This window comes from Mustela nigripes, chromosome 9 (genome assembly GCF_022355385.1).
Source record: "Mustela nigripes isolate SB6536 chromosome 9, MUSNIG.SB6536, whole genome shotgun sequence".
Taxonomy (NCBI): Eukaryota; Metazoa; Chordata; class Mammalia; order Carnivora; family Mustelidae; genus Mustela; species Mustela nigripes.
Window position 1 is genome coordinate 43441780 of NC_081565.1, and position 25200 is coordinate 43466979.

General features: G+C 39.2%; 1 long non-coding RNA gene across 1 annotated transcript in view; it reads left to right on the forward strand.

The window, feature by feature from the left end:
* LOC132025108 (uncharacterized) overlaps positions 1–20006 on the forward strand; it is a 321473-nt gene extending 301467 nt beyond the window's left edge. The window contains exon 4 of the long non-coding RNA XR_009406419.1: positions 17464–20006. This is a non-coding gene — a long non-coding RNA (uncharacterized LOC132025108). The remainder of the gene's footprint in view (positions 1–17463) is intronic.
* The last annotated feature ends 5194 nt before the right edge of the window (positions 20007–25200 follow it).

The window sequence follows — 25200 nt, forward strand, 5'->3', positions numbered from 1 at the left end:
TTGTTTTGCACTCTAATTTTAACCAGCTAGAATTCTTTAAGTACATTTCTATTCAACATTTTGAAGTGAAGTATTTCCTTTTTATTTGAGAAACTACACTTCCTATGAAAGACAAAAGAAGGTCCATTTTTCTTTGTAATAAAGAATGGGGTGGTTTATTACAGCCTTAATATATAGTGAGCACAAACTGCAAACATCTCCCCACCCCTACACACACACACACACACACACACACACACACACACAGGGGCAAATTTGAGTCAAGGCTGGTGAAAAGCTAGAGGACATAAGTTGAGCTGAACTTATGGAAGTGATATTGGTAATTTCCACCTTGTGACTATATATATCAGATAAACAGAAGATAGACCTTAATGATATGTGATATAAAATTGTTGATCATGAACTAATATTTATGATTTGGGAAGTTTCCCAATAGTACATTACTCTATAATACATCTTTAATTTTAATAAGCCTGGAGAGTTCTTTTACTATTTTTTTCTGTTTTCCAAAACCAAAACTTTCTTCCAAATAAATGGAAGGTATATTTAAAAAACATAAAATTACCCACTTACTATCTCAACACTCATTTTGTCATGCAGATTCATTCATAAATTATTCACTTTAACATTTGACATAACAATTAAAGCAGAATATTGAACTAGTTTTAACAAATTTGGGGAAGCAATTTATTTTCTTTATCAGGAAATGTTGTTCCCTTTAGGGAATTGAAAATTATATCCAAGATACTAATTTCCTCATAAAGAGATTTGGAGGGATTATTTTTCCCATAGAGCCAATATTCCAATTAATTCATCCAAAGAAGGAGATTTCTCAAGTTGAGCCAAACTCAAAGCACCAGAGTATGATGTCATGAATTTTAAAAAGGAAACTACTCTGCCAGATACTTGAGGTTCCAGAACACACACTCCATGATTCACAATTAGGCTGATTGATTACATGATTTGTAGAATAGTCTTTCCACTAGGTAAACATCTCTTAACACCAAAAGCTTGCTGTTTTCCTTTTCTCAAAAGTCTTTTTGGGACAACTTTTAATAAAATTCTTATTCTTTAGAATATCCAATCTTTTCAAAAATGCTCCTAAATATTCTTTGCCTCGGAAAGAGTACCAAGAAATGAAAGGCATTTGAAAAGACAAAATGAAAGCTAGATGATGCAGAAAATGATTCTTGCTTCCCATGCTTATAAACTCTTGCACTAACCCGGATCTGACATGTGGTTGGGTAGTTTCTAGCAATTCAGCCAGACTGATTATTGTTCTGGTTTTGTCTCTTCTGTGTAGGAGCCTCTGTATGGACAGCCTGGGAGTGCTACACCATCATAGCTTTGACTAAAATAAAGTAAGAACCTATGCATCTAAGTGAGAAGGATAGAAATCATTAAAAAAAAAAAAAAAAGAAAAGGGAAAAGTTATTCCCACTTGATCTATTGAGTATTTCCTCACTTTATTTTCCAGACAGAAGTTGAAATATGAAGCTATCTGTCTCAAAATTTGGCACTTGGGGACACTAAGTGACCTTGTGCCTAGGGAATAAATCTACTATACAACTTAAGTAATATTAAAAAGGAAGAGGAAAATTATTTATTTCTAAAACAAGAATGAACAGTGTTAATAAGGAATTTATGACACATGTTTTCAAGAATCTTCTTTTGTGTGTGTCACAAGACAAAAGCATAGTCCATGTTTGTTCATGAATGCTCAGAAATGGAAGAGTTCCTGTGGTAGAATGTATGGGAAGGAGAAATAAATATGGTTGCTGGTTCTCAAAACATATTTCATGGAAAAAAAAAAAAACGAAACATAAAGCAACCAACTTAACAGAGCTAACAGGCTGAAGGGAGGTTTATATGGCCATATAGCCTGCCTTAGCATTACTGTGCTTACAGAGGGTGTGTATGACCTGTTTTGCAGTTGCCAGTTAGTAAACACTCAGGGTGACAGAAGGCATCGCTTCAGTGATCTATTTGAACTCTAAGATGATGTGCTGAATTTTAAAGAAATTGTAAGGGAGAAGGGAAATGAATGGGGGCAATTAATGGTCCGGATATATTACCTAGTTTATTTAACAGACTGAAAAGACAATGTCTAGATATTAATGAGACTTGCATTGAGGGTATAAAAAGTGATCTGTACTCCTTCATGAGCACAGGTTGTAACTGTTAGTGAATGAACTACATGTTTTAAAGAATAATTTCATATAAATATGGTGATAATTGCACACAGAGAGGTTTGAAGAACAAGTATAAGGCTGCCATCCTGTAACAACTTTACAAGTTTTGCAGGTATCTAGACATTTAGGTATCAATGTCATGGACAAATGGTAGCCCAGATGCCAAGAACACTGAAAGAATTCTAAGGTCAACCAGAACTAACTGCATGAGTACACAGTTGAGGGAGTGAAATAATGAACTAATATCTCCCTGGTTTTCTCTATGTGGATAGTGCAGAGAACTGCTTAATAGTGTTAAACAGAGAATATCTTCTGCTGAAATGATTTCCACAAAGGTTGGGAAGAGGCACTTTTTGGATCAGACTTAACCAAACAAGAACAACAAAAACTCTCCCAACAAGAGCCAGAGTGGTATAAAACATTTCCCATAAGAGGGAAATACCTCATAGAACATTCAAACATGGAAAGAATGGAAAATTATGGAAATACATAAATAGAGAGATACCTTGAGCAAGGGAGTCTAGAATTTTACAAAGTTTATTAAAAGCATAGGGGACTTCCTAAATTATTTTTCTTTCCTTTTTTTTAAAAAATTTATTTATTTGACAGAGAGAGAGATTGCAAGTAGGCAGAGAGGCAGGCAGAGAGAGGAAGGGAAGCAGGATCCCCGGGGAGCAGAAAGCCCAATGCAGGCTCGATCGTGGGACCCTGGGATCATAACCTGAGCCGAAGGTGGAGGCTTTAACCAACTGAGCCTCCCAGGTGCCCCTCAGATTTGTTTCTAAAGGGTAAAAAATTTCTATCCCTTAAAGAATGAAGCTTAGATTGAAGAAGACACAAAAAGATGGAAGACCATTCCATGCTCTTGGATCGGAAGAATAAACATCGTTAAAAGGTCTATACTGCCTAGAGCAATCTATACTTTTAATGCCATTCCGATCAAAATTCCACCGGTATTCTTCAAAGAGCTGCAGCAAATAATCCAAAAATTTGTATGGAACCAGAAGAGACCCCGAATCGCTAAGGAAATGTTGAAAAACAAAAATAAAACTGGGGCCTCACGCTACCTGATTTCAAGCTTTACTACAAAGCTGTGATCACCAAGACAGCACGGTACTGGCATAAAAACAGATACATAGACCAGTGGAACAGAGTAGAGAGCCCAGATACAGACCCTCAACTCTATGGGCAAATAATCTTCGACAAAACAGGAAAAAAATATACAGTGGAAAAAAGACAGTCTCTTCAATAAATTGTGCTGGGAAAACTGGGCAGCTATATGTAGAAGAATGAAACTCAACCACTCTCTTACAATATACACAAAGATAAACCCAAAATGGTTAAAAGACCTCAACGTGAGACAGGAATCCATCAGAATCCTAGAGGAGAACATAGGCAGTAATCTCTTTGATATCAGCCACAGCAACTTCTTTCAAGATATGTCTCCAAAGGCAAAGGAGACAAAAGCGAAAATAAACTTTTGGGACTTCATCAAAATCAAAAGCTTCTGCACAGCAAAGGAAACAGTCAAAAAAAAAAAAAAAAACAAAACAAAGAGGTAGCCCACGGAATGGGAGAAGATATTTGCAAATGACAGTACAGACAAAAGGTTGATATTCAGGATCTATAAAGAACTCCTCAAACTCAACACACACAAAACAGACAATCATATCAAAAAATGGGCAGAAGATATGAACAGACACTTCTCCAGTGAAGACCTACAAATGGCCATCAGACACATGAAAAAATGTTCATCATCACTAGCCATCAGGGAGATTCAAATTAAAACCACATTGAGATACCACCTTACACCAGTTAGAATGGCCAAAATTAGCAAGACAGGAAACAACATGTGTTGGAGGGGGATGTGGAGAAAGGGGAACCCTCTTCCACTGTTGGTGGGAATGCAAGTTGGTACAGCCTCTTTGGAGAACAGTGTGGAGATTCCTCAAGAAATTAAAAATAGAACTTCCCTATGACCCTGCAATTGCACTACTGGGTATTTACCCCAAAGATACAGATGTAGTGAAAACAAGGGCCATCTGTACCCCAATATTTATAGCAGCAATGGCCACGGTTGCCAAACTGTGGAAAGAACCAAGATGCCCTTCAATGGACGAGTGGATGAGGAAGATGTGGTCCATATACACTATGGAGTATTATGCCTTCATTAGAAAGGATGAATACCCAACTTTCGTAGCAACATGGACGGGACTGGAAGAAATTCTGCTGAGTGAAATAAGTCAAGCAGAGAGAGTCAATTATCCTATGGTTTCACTTATTTGTGGAGCGTAACAAATAGCATGGAGGACATGGGGACTTAGGAGAAGGGAGTTGGGGGAAAATGGGGGGATGAACCATGAGAGACTATGGACTCTGAAAAACAATATTTGGGTTTTGAAGGGGCGGGGGTGGGAGGTTGGGGTACCAGGTGGTGGGTATTATAGAGGGCATGGATCGCATGGAGCACTGGGTGTGGTGCAAAAATAATGAATACTGTTATGCTGAAAATAAATAAAAAATACATTTAAAAAAAAAGAATGAAGCTTAGAGGAGGTTAAGAATGTGTTCCAAGGATGAAAGTAACCCCAAAGAGGACTCCCCCCACCCCAGACAGCTCTTCTCTCCTAACACAAGATGCGAAACAATCATAGCATTTTTTTTTTAAAGATTTTATTTATGTATTTGGCACACAGAGAGAGAGAGAGAGGAGGAAGCAGGCTCCCCGCTGAACAGAGAACCCGATGCGGGGCTTGATCCCAAGACCCTCAGATCATGACCTGAGCTGAAGGCAGAGGCTTTAACCCACTGAACCACCTAGGCGCCCCTAAATTATTTTTAATTAAGAGTAGACTTCAGTTACAGAAGGTGCTATGGGGGATTTGCTTGTTTATATTTGAGTGTGAATTAATTTCATATGGGGAGATTGAAAATTGTCTGAGCATTAATGGACATTACAGAAGAAGTGTGCATGTGTGTGCATGCATGCGTGCACAAACACACACACACATAGACAATATTAGCTTTGTTGTGGTCACATATAGCCTCTAAATTTCAGTAGCTTTAAATAGTTTTTAGTTTTTGTTGCCAAGTGTGCAAATAGACTGCAACTGTATTTTGTCATGATCATCTCCAGGTCTTGAACCCAGCATGACAGAGCAGTTTCTATCTGGACTATATTGTTCTCATAGCCTAGGGCAGGAATGCAAGAAACAAAAACAAAAAAATTAAAATGAAGTATTAAGGAATGCAAGCTCATTTAAAGCTTCCATTTGAATATGGCATGTATCATGTCTGCTCATTTTCCACCCCAAAGAAAGTTGCATGGCTAGTCCTGGAAAGGAATTACTTCCCTAAAATGAAGATGAAAATGAAGATACTTCCCTAAGTATCCTCCACCTGCTTTGATGCACAGCATCAAAAAGGACGTGGATCTTTCTTTCCTTCTCTCTTCCCTTTTCATACCTTGTCTTACCTTACTTTACCTTACCTTTCCTTTTCACAGAGGATTAAGAAAGAGTTGGAGAATTTTAACAATCAACCCTGATACATATCCTGTATGTATGTTAACTCTCTAGTAAACTGTATACTTCTCATTTCAGCTGTGGTTTTAGTTAGTCAAAATAATTGATTTGTTTTTTCTATATATATATATATATAGATAGAAAAAATATATATATATATTTTCTATATATATATAATTTGATGTAATATTGATGGAATTTTCTATATATATATAATTTATATATATATATATATATATATATATATATATAATCATAAATTGTCATGCCTAGATTAGGTAGATGGAACGCCTTTGGGAAGATTGCCTTAAGAACTTCAAGGTAAGACAGACTACACACAGAAACTTTTTTTTTTTTAAAGATTTTATTTATTTATTTGACAGAGATCACAAGCAGGTAGAGAGGCAGGCAGAGAGAGAGAGAGAGGAGGAAGCAGGCTCCCTGCTGAGCAGAGAGCCCGATGTGGGACTCGATCCCAGGACCCTGAGATCATGACCTGAGCCGAAGACAGAGGCTTAACCCTCTGAGCCACCCAGGCGCCCGACACAGAAACTTTTTAAAGAGGGAACTAAAAGTGTGTTTAATAGACTATGATACCAAGTTGAAATTTCAGAATACTGCTCAAAAAATTTTTTTAATACAAATAACAGCATACTGTTGTTGACTTTATCCATCTCAATTCTAGAAATTTTACACACATGCCTCTTCATAGGCCTGATTTTTTTTTTTTTTTACTAACTTTTACTAACCTTTTAAACTTAGAGAATAAGCAGGATGTGAGAGCCAAAACTGGAAAATTAGGATGTCAAAGACATTATTAGGGTAACAGACAAAACTAAAACAAAAACAAATAATAAAACACAAATTCAATGTTTCCCCCTCATGTTGAAACCCCCATACAGTAACTTCAAGGGCAAAGTTCTCTCAGAAAGAGAAAGACAATTTTATTCCTATGAAATTCTGTTTTCCCTGGTCAGGGATAGGCTCTTTGGTGGTAATATTGGCCCTTTCATGACTTTTGAACATGAATCTCCTTTGTACTGTCTGGCCTTTCCTGCCACTTTGAGAGCAGAGTGGCAGAGTGTTGGGGGCACAGTCATGGAGCCAACAAGGAAGAAGTGAGAAGGAAGAGAGGAAGCAGGTGGGGAAGGGGAATTAACAGCTTTGTAGAGTCGACTTGATATGTGAAATACACTGTGACTTCTGATAGAGACCATAAAATGCTGAGATTCACAAATTATATATTGACTGTAAAGTGTGAAGATAAATATAGAATATTTGCCTAATAAGCTGTTTTTATGTCTTCCATCTGGTTGCTTTTGTAAAATATTACATCAAAAATATACTTAAGAATGTAAACCAATCAAAGCAAAGGCATAAGAGGTGATCCCCCCCCCCCCCACTGCAGATCTGGGCTTTCATCTGGTATCTTTTCCTTTCAAGCCTGAATAAATTCTTTTATCACTTTTTATACTACAGTCCTGCTAGAGATGTATTATCTCAGTTTTTGTCTCTCTAAAAAAAAATTCTTTATTTTGCCTTCACTTTGTAAGATCGTTTTTGCCAGGGTGGAATTATATGCAGTCAGTTTTTTTTTTCCCCCTTTCTGCTCTTTAAAATTGTTGTTTCATTGTCTTTTGGCTTCAATTGCTTGTAATGAGAAGTCAGCCATAATTCTTATTGTTCCCACTCTATACATAGTATGTCTCTTCCCACTCTAGCTTTAGAAAGTTCTCCTCTTTGATTTTCAGCATTTTCATAAAAAGTGGCTACCTGTGATTTTTATTTTTAGCTCTATTTAATCTTGCTTGAGGTTCCATGGCATTTTTGGTCTGTGGCTTTATCTATTCATTTATTTCTTGACAATTTTGGGACATTCCCAGCCATTATTTCTTCAAATATATATATATATATATATATATATATATATATATATATATATATATATATATATTTTTCTTTTTCTCCTCTTCTTTCAGTTAGACCGTGAGATACTTGTCGTCCTGCTCTTGGATGTGGTGTTTTTGGCCCTAGTTTTCCTCCTTGAAAATTAGGTTGAATTAGTTGATTGTTTTCAACATTCTTGACTCTTAGTACACTGTGATTTAAACTCAAATTTTAATCCAGGAGTTTTGTGTGGGGACACAGTGGGTGCGGGTCTGTCTGATCAGTTCCTTCCCTGAAAGGGTGAGTGTAAGTTTTTCCTGGTTGCTAATCAAAGGTTGGAAAATAGAGGGGACAGACTAAAGGTATAAACCACTCACCTTATCACTTATTTCTGAATGCAAATTGTAGGTAAAATTAGTTAGCCAGGAAATGGAGAAGTGAAGAAAAATTTAAAGCATAGCATAAGATTGGCAAGCTTACTCATGGGTACTCTATGAAATGGATAATTGACCCTTAGACTTTGCAAACTAGCTTATAAATGACAGCTGTCTGCATTCCAAAGAGTGGAGAAAGAAAATTATACATGAACTTTCACAACTTTCATTGCTTAACTTACAGTGAGGATGTATAGACAAAACAGCTGAATGGATTAGTTATGTATCCCAAATAGAGTGGAAATCATGGAAAGAACCTAAATAGCTATATTTGTTCTTGCTTTTATCTACTTCTTGGCTGAATTAATTGCTAGGCTCAGTCTAATCTCCACAGTTGCTGCTAGTTTTTGTGGTAAGCCTCTAGGATAGCCCAAGTGGTCTACCTCCTGGCATTTACAGCCTTAAGTAATCTCACTTGAGTGAGAGCTAAACTCAATAACATACTTTGACAGTAGAATGCATGGTGATGGTATATAATTTCTGAGGTAGATTACAAAATGATCATGGTTTTCTCTTGGCTAGTCTTTCTTGCTTTCTCTTGGACACCTCACCCTGGGAGAAGTCCTCTGCCATGCAGGAAGGTAGCTCTGTAAGGAAGACCATGTGAGTAAAGATGGAAACACATCTTCTGAGGCGCAGTCACACAAGGCAGCATTGAAAGTGGATCTTCTGCCAACTTCCTTATGAATGAGCTTGGAAGCAGATTCCGTCCTAGTTGAACCTTGAGATCACCCCAGCCAACACCTCTGTCACAGCCTCCATCAGGGTCCCTCAGCCAGAATTACATAGCCAAGCCCAGCGTCAGATTCTTGACCCTAAAATGTGTGACATATAAATGTTTGTTGTTTCCAGATATGAACCTTGAGAATAATTTTTAACATGGCAGTAGATAGGATAATTTTTAATAATGATGATTCTTTGTATTGTGTCTTTTTATAGTTAACGCACGTCTTCTGACATCAAGTGATTTGCATAGTGGCTCTGTGGTATCATCACACTTTATAGTAAAAGAACTGAAATTTGGACTCCTGTGCAAGGTTTCAAAGGTAGAATAAGTTGGATGAACCTGTGGCTTTATACCTTCTGACTCTAAATGTAATGCTTTTGCAACTATGACTCTGTTCTTCACTTTTCATTGAATACTGACAAAAAAGGGATACCAAAGAATCTAAATAATGACTTTGCTAAATATATTAGTAGGTTATGATTTTCTAACCTCAGTGTCCAGTGGTTATTATAAGATCTAATAGTGGCCCCTATATAATACTAACCAGTTAGTATATTATAATACATAGGATTCTGGGCTAAGAGGTTATGTCATATATGGTAGTGAAATGTATAGTTGAATCCCTAAATTACTTGGGAAATATGTACACCCCTTGATTTTGTTTAAATTAGCTCTTCCTTCTCTATTTCAACAAGTGGCCCCATTTTAAAGGACTGCAGTTTGCCTATCAGTATTAAAATAGTTGTCTGCATGAAGGTGACATTTTGTGCTGTCTCTGTGGGTTCCTCTGGCCATTGACTTCCATCGTAATGTCCCCAGTGCTTTTCATCTCTTCATTCTAATTGCTACACTTTTGGAGGCTGGCCCTGATTGGGACAGGCGGTTGAAATGGCAGATACCCTGTGATTGACACAGCCTGTATAAATACCTATTCTCTTAAGCCCGCACCATGTCACAGGCTGTCAGAGCTAGTCTACTGCCAGGGCCTTTTCAAAATCATAATTAAAGCATGATGCCCATAGTCAATTACAAGTTCATAAATTAGGCTCTGTGGAAAAAAAAATCTATTCTCAGGACTCTCCATATGAGTTGAACACTCTTTTCCTCTCTGTTTTTGAATGGAGTTGATGTTTAAGCCCATGGTTTCTGGATAAGATTGTTATTTGAATTCACCATATTTGAGTAGCTATAAAGCCTACTAGAGTGTCAAGTATTCTGCTCTGTCCCCACCAAAGAGTGTTGATGGATGGACAGCTGTTTTATATAAAGAGGAGGAGGCTTATATAGCTCATATGCATTTTACTTGGTGTAAAAGATGAACAGGATGGACAGGAATCAGGTGTGGCAGATAAATTTGTGAACAGTTCTGAAATTCTCAGTATGTATCATGACTATTGTATCCTAAGAAGTCAGTAGTGAGAGGGAAGGGCATATTTCTAGTTGCAAATAATCATACATAAGTTAAATTGATTGCAAGATGGCTTAATTTTCAGGATTTCTAATTAAAGAGAGATTTCTAGAAAGTCTTGTAGTTGGATTTTTATTTTCTTCCTCCCTGTTATTTCTCACACTCTTTCTTCCTTTACTCTGTGTCCAAGCATTAATGAGCTTGAGTCTCAATTTCCTTATTTGTAACATCAGTAACATCACTACTCCAAGACTGTGAAAACTAAAAGAGTTATATAAGTCATATACTTGCTGCAGAACTCCAGAAAGGACTCAGTAAGTAAGAGTTATTACTGATCACCTTTTAAGAACACCAATCCTACCTCAAAACTTCTAGCTCTTAATCTTGACTTACACATTTATCAAAAGCTATGGTAGAATTCAATGGGTTATGGAAAAATTTAAATTAAAAATGGAACAACCATAGGATCCATATATCCAATATTCTGGGCATTTATCAAAAAAAATTGAAATTGAAATTTAGAAGAGATGGTAGCACTACCATGTTCATCGCAGCATTATTCAGAATAGCCAAGATAGGGAAACAATCCAAATGTCCATTGACTATGAATGGATGAAGGAAGTGCAGTGTATATACACAATGGAATATTATTTACTCTTTAAAAAAAGAGGAAATCCTAGCAAAAGGAGAAAAAAAGAGAAAAAAAAGATAAATAAATAAATAAAATATTTTTAAAAAATGAACATTAGGTGCTAGGACTACTGGATCTTTCTTTCTTTCTTTCTTTCTTTGAGAGAGAGAGAGAGAGAGAGCATGAGAAGGTAGAGGTCAGAGGGAGAAGCAGACTCCCTGTTGAGCAGGGATCCTGATGTGGGACTCAATCCCGGGACTCCAGGATCATGACCTAAGCTGAAAGCAGTTGCTTTACCAACTGAGCCATGCAGGCACCCCTGGATATTTTTTAATTGTCTTGTTTATCTGTATTTTCTAAAGTATTAAAGTAAAATGTATTCATGTTTTATGGGAAAAAAAAAAAAAGAGGAAATCTTGCCATATGTAACAACATGGAGGAACCTGGAGAGCATGATACTAAGTAAAATACGCTAGTCACAGAAGGACAAATATTGCATGATTCCACTTATATGAGGTACTTAAAATACTCAGACTCCTGGAAACAGTAGAAAAACATTTGTCAGGGGAAAGAAGAAATGGGTGATTGCCTTTCAACAGGTATAAAATTTCATTAGTGTAAGATGAGTTCTAGAGATGTTCTGTACAGCTTTGTGCCTATAGTAGTACCGTACTGTGCACTTAAAAATTTGTTGGACGAGTACATATAAAATAACTACATGATAAAATAACTTACAGCAATATAGTTATTTTAATATTTACCTCCAACATTGAACTTTCCAATATCCCCCAAATATATTATTATTCCAAGAAGCATGATGTATATTCAAAATCTAGGAATACTCCCTGAAGGCAAATTTTTAGAGTTAGAAGAATTTTGAGGAGAATTGTCTGGTAGTTTGGTGAAATTTTTTATTCACCTCCATATCTGAAATCAGACTTAAAAACATTTGTTTTTAGTAAATGCCTTTTAGATTGGTTATAACAGTAGAATGTCTTTCTAGGGTGGGTTGACTTATGCAATTAATGTTTATGAAGTACTGAACTGAGCACCCACTTTAGAGAAATGCTGTGGATTTTTAGAAAAGGTATCCTTTACTGTGCACTGACTATATGCTCAAAATTTTACCCATTTTTTAAAAAATTTTATTTATTTATTTGACAGACAGAGATCACAAGCAGGCAGAGAGGCAGGCAGAGAGAGGGGAGGGGGAGAAGCAGGCTCCCTGCCGAGCAGAGAGCTCGACTCGGGGCTCAATCCCAGGACCCTATGATCACGACCTGAGCCGAAGGTAGAGGCTTTAACCCACTGAGCCACCCAGGCACCCTGAAATGTTACCCATTGTTAAATAATCATCAAATCCTGCAAGACAGATGTTACTATCACCATTTAACAGATGAGGAAACAGAAAAAGGGAGTTGTAGCAACTTGTCTGAGGTCACATGTGTGGCAAGCAAAATAAGGAGAATTTCAAGGTGGGTCAGTTTTATTTTAAGACACACACACTTCCTCCTATATTTTGCTGTCCTCCTGGAGCTCATTTCCCTGCAACTGGAAGGCTTTCTGTCTTCGGTAGGGTAGGGTTTCTGAGCCTGAGACAAGGGTTTGGGTACACATGATTTATGGAAGAAGTTCTCCAAGGAAAAGAGTGTAATAAGAGGAGGAAGGAGCACGGGAGAGAACTAAGTAATGATGTCCTCCAAGCTGGAGTCTGGAGCTTGAGAGCAGGACCTACACCACAGCACTGATAGCTCCTTGAACTCACCCTTAAGGGTACTCCCTGTATCTCTTAGTCTCCAGGAGAGGGAGGGGGGAAAGATAAACCATTTCCGCATGCTGGAGACGAAGAGGTTTTCTGAGGTGCAGAACTTTCAGGGCTGAACCTGGGAGTGTGTCAGACAAACCAGGATGGTTATTACTGAATGTGGTGGCCCAGTTACAACCAAGAGAAATTCTCCAGAGAAGGGGAAAGCTGTGAGCGGCTAGCGGCCAACACTCAACAGCCTTTGGAAGGTGAATCTGTGGCCTGGCAAAGAGGATCTGACTTTTGCACCACCCACAACCATGGAGTTGCCTTCCTTGATTCTCGGTCCTGGAGTCAGGCATGAAGACTGTGTGGTGAGAGTATGAGAGTACAGGCCCTCTTCCGATCCCATCAATGAGCTTTGGAGAAACTGTACCTTTATGGTGAGGGTATGAGGACTGACCTAGTCAGATTTCAGACGGTGAAGCCACCCAGCGACTAACAATGTCGTTATGGAATGGATTCTGTCCGGGAGAGATTTCTTGTTCCTGAACAAAGGCCCAGTGCTATCATATGAGATGGCCACCAGCAGGAGGCTGACAACACATTTTCTGCTTCTGCTTCTTCTTCTTCTTTTTTTTTTTTTTTTTAAAGATTTTATTTATTTATTTGAGAGAGAGAGAGATACAGAGAGCGCAAGTAGGCAGAGCAGCAGGCAGAGGGATGGGGAGAAGCAGGCTCTCTGCTGAGCAGGGGGTCCAATGTGGGGCTTGATCCCAGGACCCTGGGATGATGACCTGAGCCGAAGGCAGACCCTTAACCGACTGAGCCTCCCAGGCACCCCTCACTTTCTGTTTCTTTAGCAACTTTCCCATTCATTTACTTATGTATGTTTTGTACGGCAAGGAGGATGCTGGTGATGAAATTAGGAGGAACGTCTCTCGCTAACAAATGTTATGTGAAGGAAAACTGTTGTCGGGGTGCCTGGGTGGCTCAGTCGGTTAATCCTCTGCCTTCAGTTCAGGTCATGATCTCAGGGTCCTGGGATAGAGTCCCATGTCAGGCTCCCTGCTCAATGCGGAGCCTGCTTCTCCCTCTCCCTCTGCCCCACCCCTTGTTCGTTCTCTCTCTCTTTAATAAATAAATAAAATCTTTAAAAAAAGATTCGTTGTTTTTGCTGATAGAATCACCAAAACTCCTGTTTGGGATTGTATCCATAAAATAACCCTGCCGGGAGAGAGAAACTAATGTAGGGTGAGGAGGGATAAGTGTTAAGTAATACTGATGGTCATCATCACCAACACCAAAGTTGTTTCAGATACAAAATAAGAAGTCCAAAACAATTGAAATGATGCAGTTAATGATTTCTGATTGTTTGTGCACTCGGAACAGAAATATTAAGTCTTTGCAAAGCATAATCCAAAAGGTGGAAGCTTCAGTTTGAGAAACTAAGTGATTTTTTTTTCCTCCAAATTTCAAAGAAAATTATATTTGATTGAGAGTTATTCTCTAGGCTCCTATTATTGAAGTTACTCTACTGGGTAATAAGAGGCTTAAATTCAGATTAAAATATGTGAGTGGGGAAAACAGCAACATTCATGTGGGAGGCCATCAAAGTTCAGTCTCATATGTCCTGCCCTTTAAGTATGCTTCCCTAGAATCATACTCAGGGCAGAATTCTAGGGTCAGTTCTGCCACCCCATGTCCTGCCCTTCCCAGAGCTCCTTCTTGGAGACTTGATGCTGTCAGTTTCTTCAGGGTACATGTGTAGAGATTATTACCTAGTAGATGGAGAACCCATTGTCACGGGGTCTATAATTTTCCTCACATGAACTCTAATCTTGTTCTGAGAGACTTATCTCTTCAAGCGTGTTTGCCAGGTGTGGAGTAGGGCAAGACATAACTTGAGTGTCCCTTTGCTGACTCACCTAGGAGTATATTCTGTCCTGTTCACATTTACAACAGTAGAAATCTCTGAGCAGCATTTCCCAAAGTGTGTTTTGTAGGTGACCCACCCCAAGGTCCTTGGCCACAATATGTGGGCACCAATATTTGATCCTCCAAAGGGGGATGCACAGATGCACCACAATGCACAGAAGCATATTAAATTCTTTGCTTAATCCAGTATCATTCTAACCTATCGACAACCAAGTCCTTTTCATGTTGAAACACTTATGCACCCTCCTCGGCACATATGCATTCTCTAGAAATATGTTTTCAGAAATGTCAGGCAATGACGAGTCTTTGTGAAAAAGGACAAACAGTTAGGATCATTTTTTAATACCCTGTGATTTCCCATATCACCCTATTGTCCCCTCTGATCTCCATTGTCCCTTGCCCTTGTATCATCTCCATCCTTCTGAATAAAGAAAATGATATGGGAGAATGATGGCATTTTCCAAAAATACACTGAGATACTGTTTTGAGATACAAATAAGAGGACGTCTATTTTCCCTGTATCAGAGACTTTATCGGCATATCTTCCTTTGCATTTTACAAGTGAACATCTTAGGTACCAACAGGGATAGAGGACGAGAAAGAAAAATAATATTTAACATATTTTCTTTTCCATTTAAACAATATATATATATATATATATATATATATATATATATATATATAACCAAACAATCCTAGGGGAGATAAAGTAGTATATTTAAACATTTGAACATCAAAATCTATTAAATGAAGGCTGCGATGGAGAAATACCCAAAACATTCAATAAAGCTTTTCAACCTGAATCTAGGGTTACCATGACAACGGAACTCAAAAACCCCTCTTCTTCATATAAAGTTGCTGAAAAAAATGCCCATGGTAGAAGCAGCATGGAGTCCTCAAATTTATAACTACTGAATGAAGGTACAAAGAATCTCCAAAACATTTGATAAAGCTTCAGGGTGAACATTTTAATATCCTCCTTTAAAAAAATATAATAAAAAGACCCAAGCTATTTCCACACTACTTCCTTTTTCTTTCATCTAAACCATTTTGAGGATTTCATGCTATTTCAAAATCATTCTCTAGAAAGAAAACAGTTTCAGTGACAATGGCCTAATGAGGAATATTAATAACATTGATCTTAAAATAGGTTTAAGGAACGCCAAGTGTGTCAGGGAAGAGGAGGGTGCGTGCGAGTGTGTGTGTGTGTGTGTGTGTGTGTGTGTGTGTTGGATTGGTGCGGACTCAGCCTTGCCCATGTTACCCATGTAGGTAACATGGTACCTGTTCTTGGGGAAGCCTTAAAATCTGCAAGGACCTTCTCTTCTGGAGCAAACAGGAGCAAAACACTTGATTATCTTCTTTTCAACTCTCCATGAGTTTCTTAGAAGGACAATATGTATATGAATATGTAGGTATATCGGTATATTGTCATCTCATGCATGTATCTACATGTATATATAAATTATGTTACATACATGTATGTGTTGTTGTTTGCAAGTATATTCAATGGGTCAACACAAAGGAATGATTTCACCCAGGAATGGTGGGCTTATTGGTACTTAAGATTTCCTTCCAGGGACATAGGGTCCCTGGATGGATTTGCTGATCTCTAGTTAAACATAGTTCATCCTATCTTCTCCATCGAAATGGGAAAAAGGCAAAATTTAAAAAGAAAGCATTTCATCATGATGTCCTCACTAGGAGAGCTTCGGACTCAGGTCACTGATATCTAAATGGTCCGAATCACATATATCCAGGAGGAATGTGTCAGATCTTGGATATCGTTCCTCACTTGCTGGAAGTATGTGACCTAGCAGTTGGACAAGGTGTTTTCTTTCTTTCCTTCCTTTTTTTTTTTTTTTTAAAGATTTTATTTATTTATTTGACAGAGAGAGATCACAAGTAGGCAGAGAGGCAGGCAGAGAGAGAGGAGGAAGCAGGCTCCCTGCTGAGCAGAGAGCCCCATGTGGGACTCGATCCCAGGACCCTGAGATCATGACCTGAGCCGAATGCAGCAGCTTAACCCACTGAGCCACCCAGGCGCTCCTGGACAAGGTGTTTTCTAACTTCACTTATAGTGCTGCTGGATTGATTTCATTTGTATGTTAGATTTTGTTTGCATGCTTTTTCCAGACCAAGCCTGTTTTGCAATGAATTCATCAAATTGGAGAACATGCTGCTTTATTTCAGCCTGTTTTTATTTGGAGAGGGGGACAAATCCTATAGTCTCTTCTTAGAGTTATATCAAATTGCGTGCATGTAGTGGAAGCAAAGATATTTTCCTCCCAAGTAGATTGATCTGCAAGATAGGTCAGGCAGAGTTTTCTAAAAACACACATGTATATCTCCTTATTATCCTTTAGGCCATGTGGGTTTTGGAGTGAAGTGCCCATTTCTTTCCCACAGCAGGCTTGCTGATTACTTCCCACGGCACTGTTCTACTTTTGTTTATGGGAATGCTCCATGCGCTGGGATTCAGAGTGTGAACTAGATGACCCCCATCATCCTCACTTGGGAACATGTCCGACATGCATATTTTCAGGCCCTACACCAGACCGACAGGGTCAGACGTGCAGCGGATGGGGCTCCGAATCTACGTTTCAGGAAGCCCTGCTGATGGTTTTTACATACACTGAATTTGAGAACCTCTGCTCTTGAGGAGGATTTGAGAGGATGACAGGGTTGATGATGCGGACGAGGACCAGGGGGATTAGGAAGAAGGGGAGGAGGCCAAGGGAAGAAATTCAGAACCTGAGAATTGAGAATTGAAAGGGACTCTCTGATGCTCTCCCTTCATTTCCTATGTCAGCCGCTGAGGAGTTCAGCGGCTTACCCTACCCGAGGTCTGAAGCACAGCACGAGAAAGAAATAATATTTTCTGAGGGATAAAAGTTAAATATCAAGCAAGAAACACAGAAGGAACTTTTCGTATTTGCAATGTGTAATGTGTCTTTGGCATTCTGGCTCTACCACAGGTAGTGTGCGTTCGGTTTCCAGTGAACACAGTTGACTCACCGGGACTCTACGCCCAAGACTCCGTGTTGAAGCTGCAGTTTTGAACGACAATGTTGCTTCTCTGTTTCTGGAGAGCTCAAAAGCCATTGCTTGGGAGAAGAACCCCTTAAGACCCACACTAGAAAGGCCAACATCCTTGCATCACAGAGAAGGTAAAAACAATGTAAGAACTACCTGGAGTACAAATGCTGTATGTGGTAAAATAGGATCAGGCCTCCTGGAATACAGACCTTTGTAATAGTGGTTCTCAAAACTGGATGCACATTAGGTTCACCTGAGAAGTTTTACAAATCCTGACACCCAGACCAATTATGTTAGAACCTCTGGCTGTGCGACCCCTACATTGGTATTTTTAAAAACTCTCCAAATGACTTTAAGGGGCAGCTACCTTGGAGAGCGACAGTTCTGTGGCCTTGACCCTATAGTGTGTTTCCCGGATGGGCAACATTAGCATCATCTGGTGGTTTTTTAGAAATGAAAAATCTCAGTTTCTACCCTGACCAGTAAATCAGATTCTACATTTTAACAAGATCACAAACTGATTTGTATGCACAGTAAACTTCGAAGACCAGCTTTCCTATTTAAAATGTAAAAGAAATAACTCTCTGCTGATACAGATAATTTTTTAATATATTGAAAATAAAAGCAGGAGATCAAAATTATCCAGAATCTCACCATTGTTATTTTCTGCACATCTCTATAAATAACACTATTATACATGTGCTTTGTATTTTATGTACATTATTCAGGTCATACTTTTTATATAGTTTCATGCCCTGTCTTTTTTTTTTCATGCCTTGTCTTTTAGTTATTTATTTTAGTCGTTACTGTACCACAGAACATGATTTTGTGAAAAGTTTTTCATGATGGATTGAAAAACTTTTGGTAGAAAGTCCTACATTGTGTTTATTAGTCACATGTAATAAAGATCAATCAGAATTTAAAATTTACTTTTAACACTCTATTTGAAGTCACCAGTATTACAATATATTTAAAAAATCCCACTCATATCTGATCCTAGTGGGACATGCTACTGGTCTAAGCCTCTTGCTTAAGACAACAAAAATGCAGTGAGGACAAGTCTTCCATGATCAGTCTAAGACAAAGTAGCCTTATCCTGCAAATAACCATCATGGCAAAATAATTTCCATTTGTTATGTTTTGTTATTCCCAGGTGTCTTCATGTTTCCAAAAATTCTTCAATGCACACATAAAGTTTGTTCTAAAAATCACTGTTAATGCTTCTGGAAGGAAGGTGAAGGGGGTTAATATGAAGCAGTTGTGGTAAAAAGAGAGTTTTATCAAATCGGCCTTTCTATTTTTATGGGCTGTTGAATTTTATGGGCTTATAATATGTATCTGAGGAATTATGAAGCGAAAGAAAATTGTTTGAATAACACTTTAGACTGGCTGTCACTGTTTCTTTGTGCTGAGGTGAATGCAGACTCAGGACTGGTGACTTGATCAATGAGATAAAGGGCCAAAAAAAAAAAAAAAAAAAGAGAGAGAGAGAGAAAGGGCCAGAGGATCACAGGATTTGGGGAAAGACCATCCAGGTTGTTGCCTGTTGCCACAGAGTAATTTTATATATTCTCTTTCACCTTTAAGAATGTGTTGATTTAGAAATAAAAGTATTTGCTGGGGAGCCTGGGTGGCTCAGTCGGTTAAGCGACTGCCTTCAGCTCAGGTCATGATCCCAGAGTCCTGGGATCGAGCCCTGAGTCAGGACCTCTGCTCAGTGGGGAGCCGGCTTCTCCCTCTCCCTCTGCTGCTCTGCCTGCTTGTGTTTCTCACTCTCTCTGTCAAATAAATAAATAAAATCTTAAAAAAAAATAAAGGAAATAAAAGTATTTGCACACACAACACACCAAAACCAACTTTATCATTTTATAGAGGAGGGAATTCTGAAGGGATCCACTGTATTATTCCTTGCTCAAAAAAACAAACAAAAAGTCCCAACTAACCAACCAATCCAACAAAGAAAACAAACCATAACAACCACAAAGGAAACTTTTAATGGCTCTTTACTGTCTATGGATCAAGCTCAAGCGCTTTAGGGAAGAACTCAGCGGCTTCTGTGTTCTCGGGCCTGTTTCCCTCTCTGATCTTCCCCGTCTTTCTCTCTCACTTTTGCTCCTTTCACCCCTCATTCTCGCTTTCTGTCATATATTTACATGTACAAACTGAGCTGGTTAGTAGTGAGACACCTAGGAAACGGACTTAGTGTAAGTCATGCCATTTTTATAAAAAGTGGGCATTTTGTAACACAGTCATGTTACTATACCCATGTCATTGCAACCTTATCTAAAAAACCGCAAAATACTCCAGACATAACAATTTCAGGAAATGTACCCCTACCCTAAATGTCTGCTTCACCCAGCATTTTTGCTTCTGTACTGCGCTTGGCAATTTTAGAAACTGGCAACAGAATGTGGTTTATGTCTTTATAAGTCTACCCTTGAGCTCATTCGGGGCTACGAGATTTTGGAGTGCATGAGTCCCCTCACAGCCGACGGCTTTTTAATAAAGACTCCTCAATTTGGCCTGCTGAATGTGGTGTCTATCTGTACAACTCGCTGTTCTAGATACAACAGTAGTGCTGTTTTCCACATATTTCAAGATATTCTGCTTCGTAGGTATTTGACAAGATTGGACCTACAAGTTTCTAGGCGATGCCAGTTACCACACTGATGAGCAAGGGTGTGTGTTGCGGGGGTGGGGAGTGAAGGGGTGGGTTCTTTTTGAACCAGGTGTCAAAAACTCAAAATAATTTCATTTTGAAGCTTATGTATTTCTACATACTGTATTTTCTCTAGGTTCATCTTATTTCCTTATTCTCATTTTTCTTTTAATTCCACTTGTCCTTAGGGGTCATTTTTCACACTTCAAAGTTTTCTTAAATCTCTTTAAAGGGGAGGCATCAGTGAATATATGAATACCAAACACAGCGCTGAGCACTGAAGATCCAAGCATTCGTGGGACAGGGACCATGCCTGAGAAACATTGAGATTTGGACGGAAATTCCCAGCAGAAAACCAGAAGTTTCCCAAATTGTAGTACATGTGACAAGGGTATTTCCTTCTCCCGCTTCTCTGATTTTCATGAGAATGGATTTTCTCCAAGCAGATTCTATCCTCTCTCTTCTCCCTTACACACTCTGCCTGTGGAGAGATGGAATCACTTGTTGCATTGGTAAATTTGGGAAGAAAAAATATTATGCTTGGAGGCAGGTGAAGCCAGCACCTCTATCTAGAAGGAGAAAGCTCTTTAATTCGGGAATTCAGTAGTAGGAAAACTGTGAGGCACTCAAGCTACGCTGCATTTTCCAACTTGGCCTTCATCAGTAATAAAAGTCAGCTGTTTGGACCCCCTTTTGTCATTTCTTTGTTCAGACCCCGGCAAGGAAAAGGTGAGCTATTTATTGGGAACCTCTTAGAGACTCCTACTTCTGGTACACTAACTAGAACAGTGAGAACTAAAAACAAAAGACTTGAAATTAGGGAAGCAAAATATATTCTAGAAAGGCTTTTGGAGAGGGAAACCAGTGTGACCTTGACTGTTCACAGAGATTTCTATTAGGCCAGGGGGAGTTTTATAGTTGTGCTGCTTGATTTTAACTGCTGCGGCCTGGGTAAGGGCTTTTAAAGCAGTCACATGATCTCCCGACCTTGGTGATTAACCTTAAGTGAGTGGCTTTCACAAAACTACTTGGCTGTGATAAAGGTGCGTAAGGGCCCACACGAGTATTGTGTGAATGGACTGAGTCCGAAGAAGTCCAAACAAGCAAAGGGATGTGGCCCTCAGAACTTCAATGCAGGAGGCTTTCAAGGCCAAGTTACGATGGGGCCTGAGGCAAAAATACAGGGAAAGTGTGCCTTCCCACCCTTTGGCTGTGGGTGAACAGAACAGGATTTGCAGCTCTGAAAGCTGGCTACTGCAGGGCTTTGAGGCTCGAAATCATCAGTGGAAGGCCTGGGGAATCAGGGCCTTTCCGGGCTAAATTCTATTTTGTATCCAGGGCCAAAGATACACATGGAGATACACAAAGATACACTGGTTTCACGTGCACAAGAGGCACCACCTCTGTGGGATCTCAAGTTGGCTCTGGATTGGTTAATTATCTAGAACAAGAGGAATCTTATTCAGGTGGCCTGTTTCTGAGATAAATAAAGCTGGGGCAGAAACAGACCCTGACTATGTCTGCTCACACAGGAGCGTGGGGGCTGTGTTCCTGGAGAGAAACCACATTCCTTTTGGCGCTACGGACTATAGAGTTGGAGTGGTTTTCATGAACTCCAGCGGAAGGAAAAGTAAGGCAAGACCTGGTGAGTAAGACTGCTATGAGGTTTCTAAGTTTTACTGAAGTTTATTCTAGAAGCAATACAATGCATCCATGGAATTACCCCCACCCCCAGTCCCATAAGTTAAATGGAAGAGTGTGCCAAAATTAATCTCTAAAAAAACAAATTTGTGGAATTAAGTTCACAGGCTAAGAATCCTGAGAAACTGGCATTGACCATCCCCATGTGAGGCTGAAGTCAAGCTTTCCTCTGTCTATTCTCTTGGCTTCCTTTATTGACTGGGTTTCTGCTGTGGTTTCAGTCATGGTGCTGAGTTCCAGGAACATGCTTTTGAAATTGGTCAGATGGTTCATAGGGTGTATTATCGGATTATATATATATATGTATATATATATGTACATTTATGTAAACAGATTCTAGATTCTAGTTGTTAACTAAGACTTTCAAGTGGATTTATTTTGTTTGGAATTCCTGAAGAGTACTCCAACTCCGTGGCTACCAACGCATTGCATTGTGGAAAGCTGTTGTCTAATTTGGAAGTCTGGCTTGCTCTTCCTGGAGTCAAAGCAATTGAACAAACTGAGAAGACATCCACATTACCATTACACATACAGTATAATAAAAAGCGTGCTGTGAGTTTATTTTAAAATTGAGTGTATGACTGCAGTCAAATTGCTCACTGAGGATTTTAACGTAGCTGAAAATCCATTCTCTAGAGAGATTCTTTTATATTTCCCTTGAACATTCTATGTCTGCTTCTTTGAGGATCTGAATGATATCTGCGTGCATTCTGTTTCATTTTATCTTTGTTTACGGAATGCCTCCGCTCATGAATCCATAGGTTACGGTTGTCCCTTTACGACTTGGTTAAATGCTTCTCCATTTTTTTCTTTGTATTCGAAAACGTGTTTCCACTTGCTCCTTGGTGTCGATAGAGGCTAGGGTTGGGACTGTATCTCTGAGTCTATTTAGGATGGCTTGAAAGTGCTATTAGGAATTAAACGCTTACTATCATTTTGAAATTGTACTATTTAAGGCACTAAAGTGGCAACACTAGACGACATTATGGCAAATCTAAGCCTTCCAGTTCCTTGCTTTTACACTTTAATCAGAGGCATTTTAGTCCTTAAAAGCCAGCAGCTGAGCAGAGTATTTTTGGTGCATTTGCAAGCGGGAAGTGACCCTTTTCAGTCCTGGGAGAAAAATCGGGAAGGGGCGTCCGCTACTTTTGGCAATTGCCCTAAGGGTTAAAACTACAAACCAAATAGGTTTCAAGGACGGACTTTTTGTTGTCACAAAATGTGCTTCTTTTGTTTCTTTGAAAAATCTCCCACAGTGTTGTATCTGGGAGAGACTTTGTAGCATTAGCCTTGGAGTCGCTGGGCTCTTGTTCATTTCTTTTGTTCTGACTAGGAGGGATGGGCCTCTGGAAGTTCCAGACAGGAAACTTACAATTTTCCACCAATTTTGCTTAATAAAGTGCTGCAGTTAATCCTTGGGTCGGTCTGGTCAGCAGAGTGCAAGTACGCCACGTTTCCAACAGAGGGCAGTGTGGCTTTGTTGAACAACACGGACTCTGGCTGCGTCCCAAGGATCGGAAAGCTGTCCTCTGCAAAGAGCGGAAAGGACACAAGGAAACAGTTTCTTTCTTTCAATTCTGCTTTTGTAGCTTTGACTACAGATGGCCCCCCCTGCCTTTTTTTTTTTTTTTTTTTTTTTGGTGAAAATTATTAAAAAAAAAAAAAAAAACAAAACCCAAAACTTTTTCCTTTCATGTGTCTCTGACATCCACAGAAGAAATGGAGAAAATAAAGTCAGAACGCGTAGAGCTCATGTTAGGCATTCTGACCAAGGTATTAGAAAGATTTGCTCATTGCTGTATCAGCCCCTCTTGATCCTTCAATGTACACTTTCAGCCTTGGGATAAGGGAAGAGTCCATGGTTGAACAGGCTCTATCTATGCTGGGATTCCTTTTGTACATTTTTCTGAGCATTTTGGGTTATTTCCTTGACAGAGCAGCTTTGTGTAAATTATACAAAATTTGGTGTTTGTGGGCTTACGTCTAAGTTGCTTAAAAAATGCTCAGCTTGTCCACCTGAGATGAGTTCTAACACCACCTTCTTAGCCAGGAATCCTGGTTGATGTAACTAATAGGTATTGAATCTTTATTTTGGAATTACAAACTGTATATAATTCCATGTTATTTTTACAACCTCTTCACAAGTTGGACATTATGAATATTGTTTTCTAGTGGAAAAAATAAGAGTCAGAGAGGTCAAGCAAGCTCCTTAAATCACTTAACCAGCAAGTGGCAGAGCTAGGAATTAAACTCTGATGGGAAAGGCTGGCTTTATTCCAAATCTCCAAGTTTCCCAACTTTTTGACCCTCTGCTAAGAGACTGGCTCTGAAAATTCTGGAGTATCCAGGCTATTGAAAGTTGGAATCTTAGAAAATCTTGACTGCACATATTGATAGCCTAGACATACATATGTAGGGTGGGCAGTGATTCTCAGCTACTGGGGTTTGGTTTGGTTTTTCCTTAGAAAATGGGCTTTTTCATGACTTCTTTTTGGCTGTGCCTGGATGACAAGGCCTTATAGGCAAAGAAGGTTTTAACCTGGGAGTTTGAGGCTCAGCAAATGGGCATAGAGGTCCCCTGCTCATATAGTTTGTGGTGTGATTTGAACCCATGTATGTCTGGCTGAAATTGAAAGGTTTCCTATCTTTTCAAGTTACTGTTTAGATAGAGAAACACTAGAGGAAGCATACTAGAGAAAGAGGAGATTTCCTGAAGGACTGCTTCTAAGGGAATATTATCTAGGCCACCTGGGGGAAACAGTCAGCCAAAGAGGAGGCCAGTAGTAGAACCACTGAAAATTCTTGAGAAGGAAAGCAGATGAGCAAGTGAGACACAGATGGGGGGGGGGGGGGGGGCTCAAGTTTCAGAAGAAAATTGACATGATCTCAGATGTCCTTTTCAGACCCCAGACCATTAGCCAGAATGGTGTAGATTACATTAGCCATTACATTAGTTGAATTTCTTTCCCCTAGATAGGACAACCTGCCTTTTGAAGAGTGTTCCTATGGTCTCCGAGAGCCTCTTGTCTTTTCCTTTCCATTTTTTTTTTTTCCATAATGAGTAAACAGAGGTCCAGGTAGTCAGAGGTGGAAGCCCCAACAGCAGTGTTTTCAAAAAGCATCTGAAATAAACCCTGAAGTACTGTATCTCTGCACCCGACACAAACTGACAGTGGCCAGCTGTTGTCTGAGCTAAACACCATCCTAAAGAGGCAAGAGGCACCAGGCGAAAAGGAAGAAAGTGGAAATAACTCCTCTCCTACTGAACCATAGATGACAGATCAGCCAAAAAGGACCCCGGAGGAAGCAAAAGTCA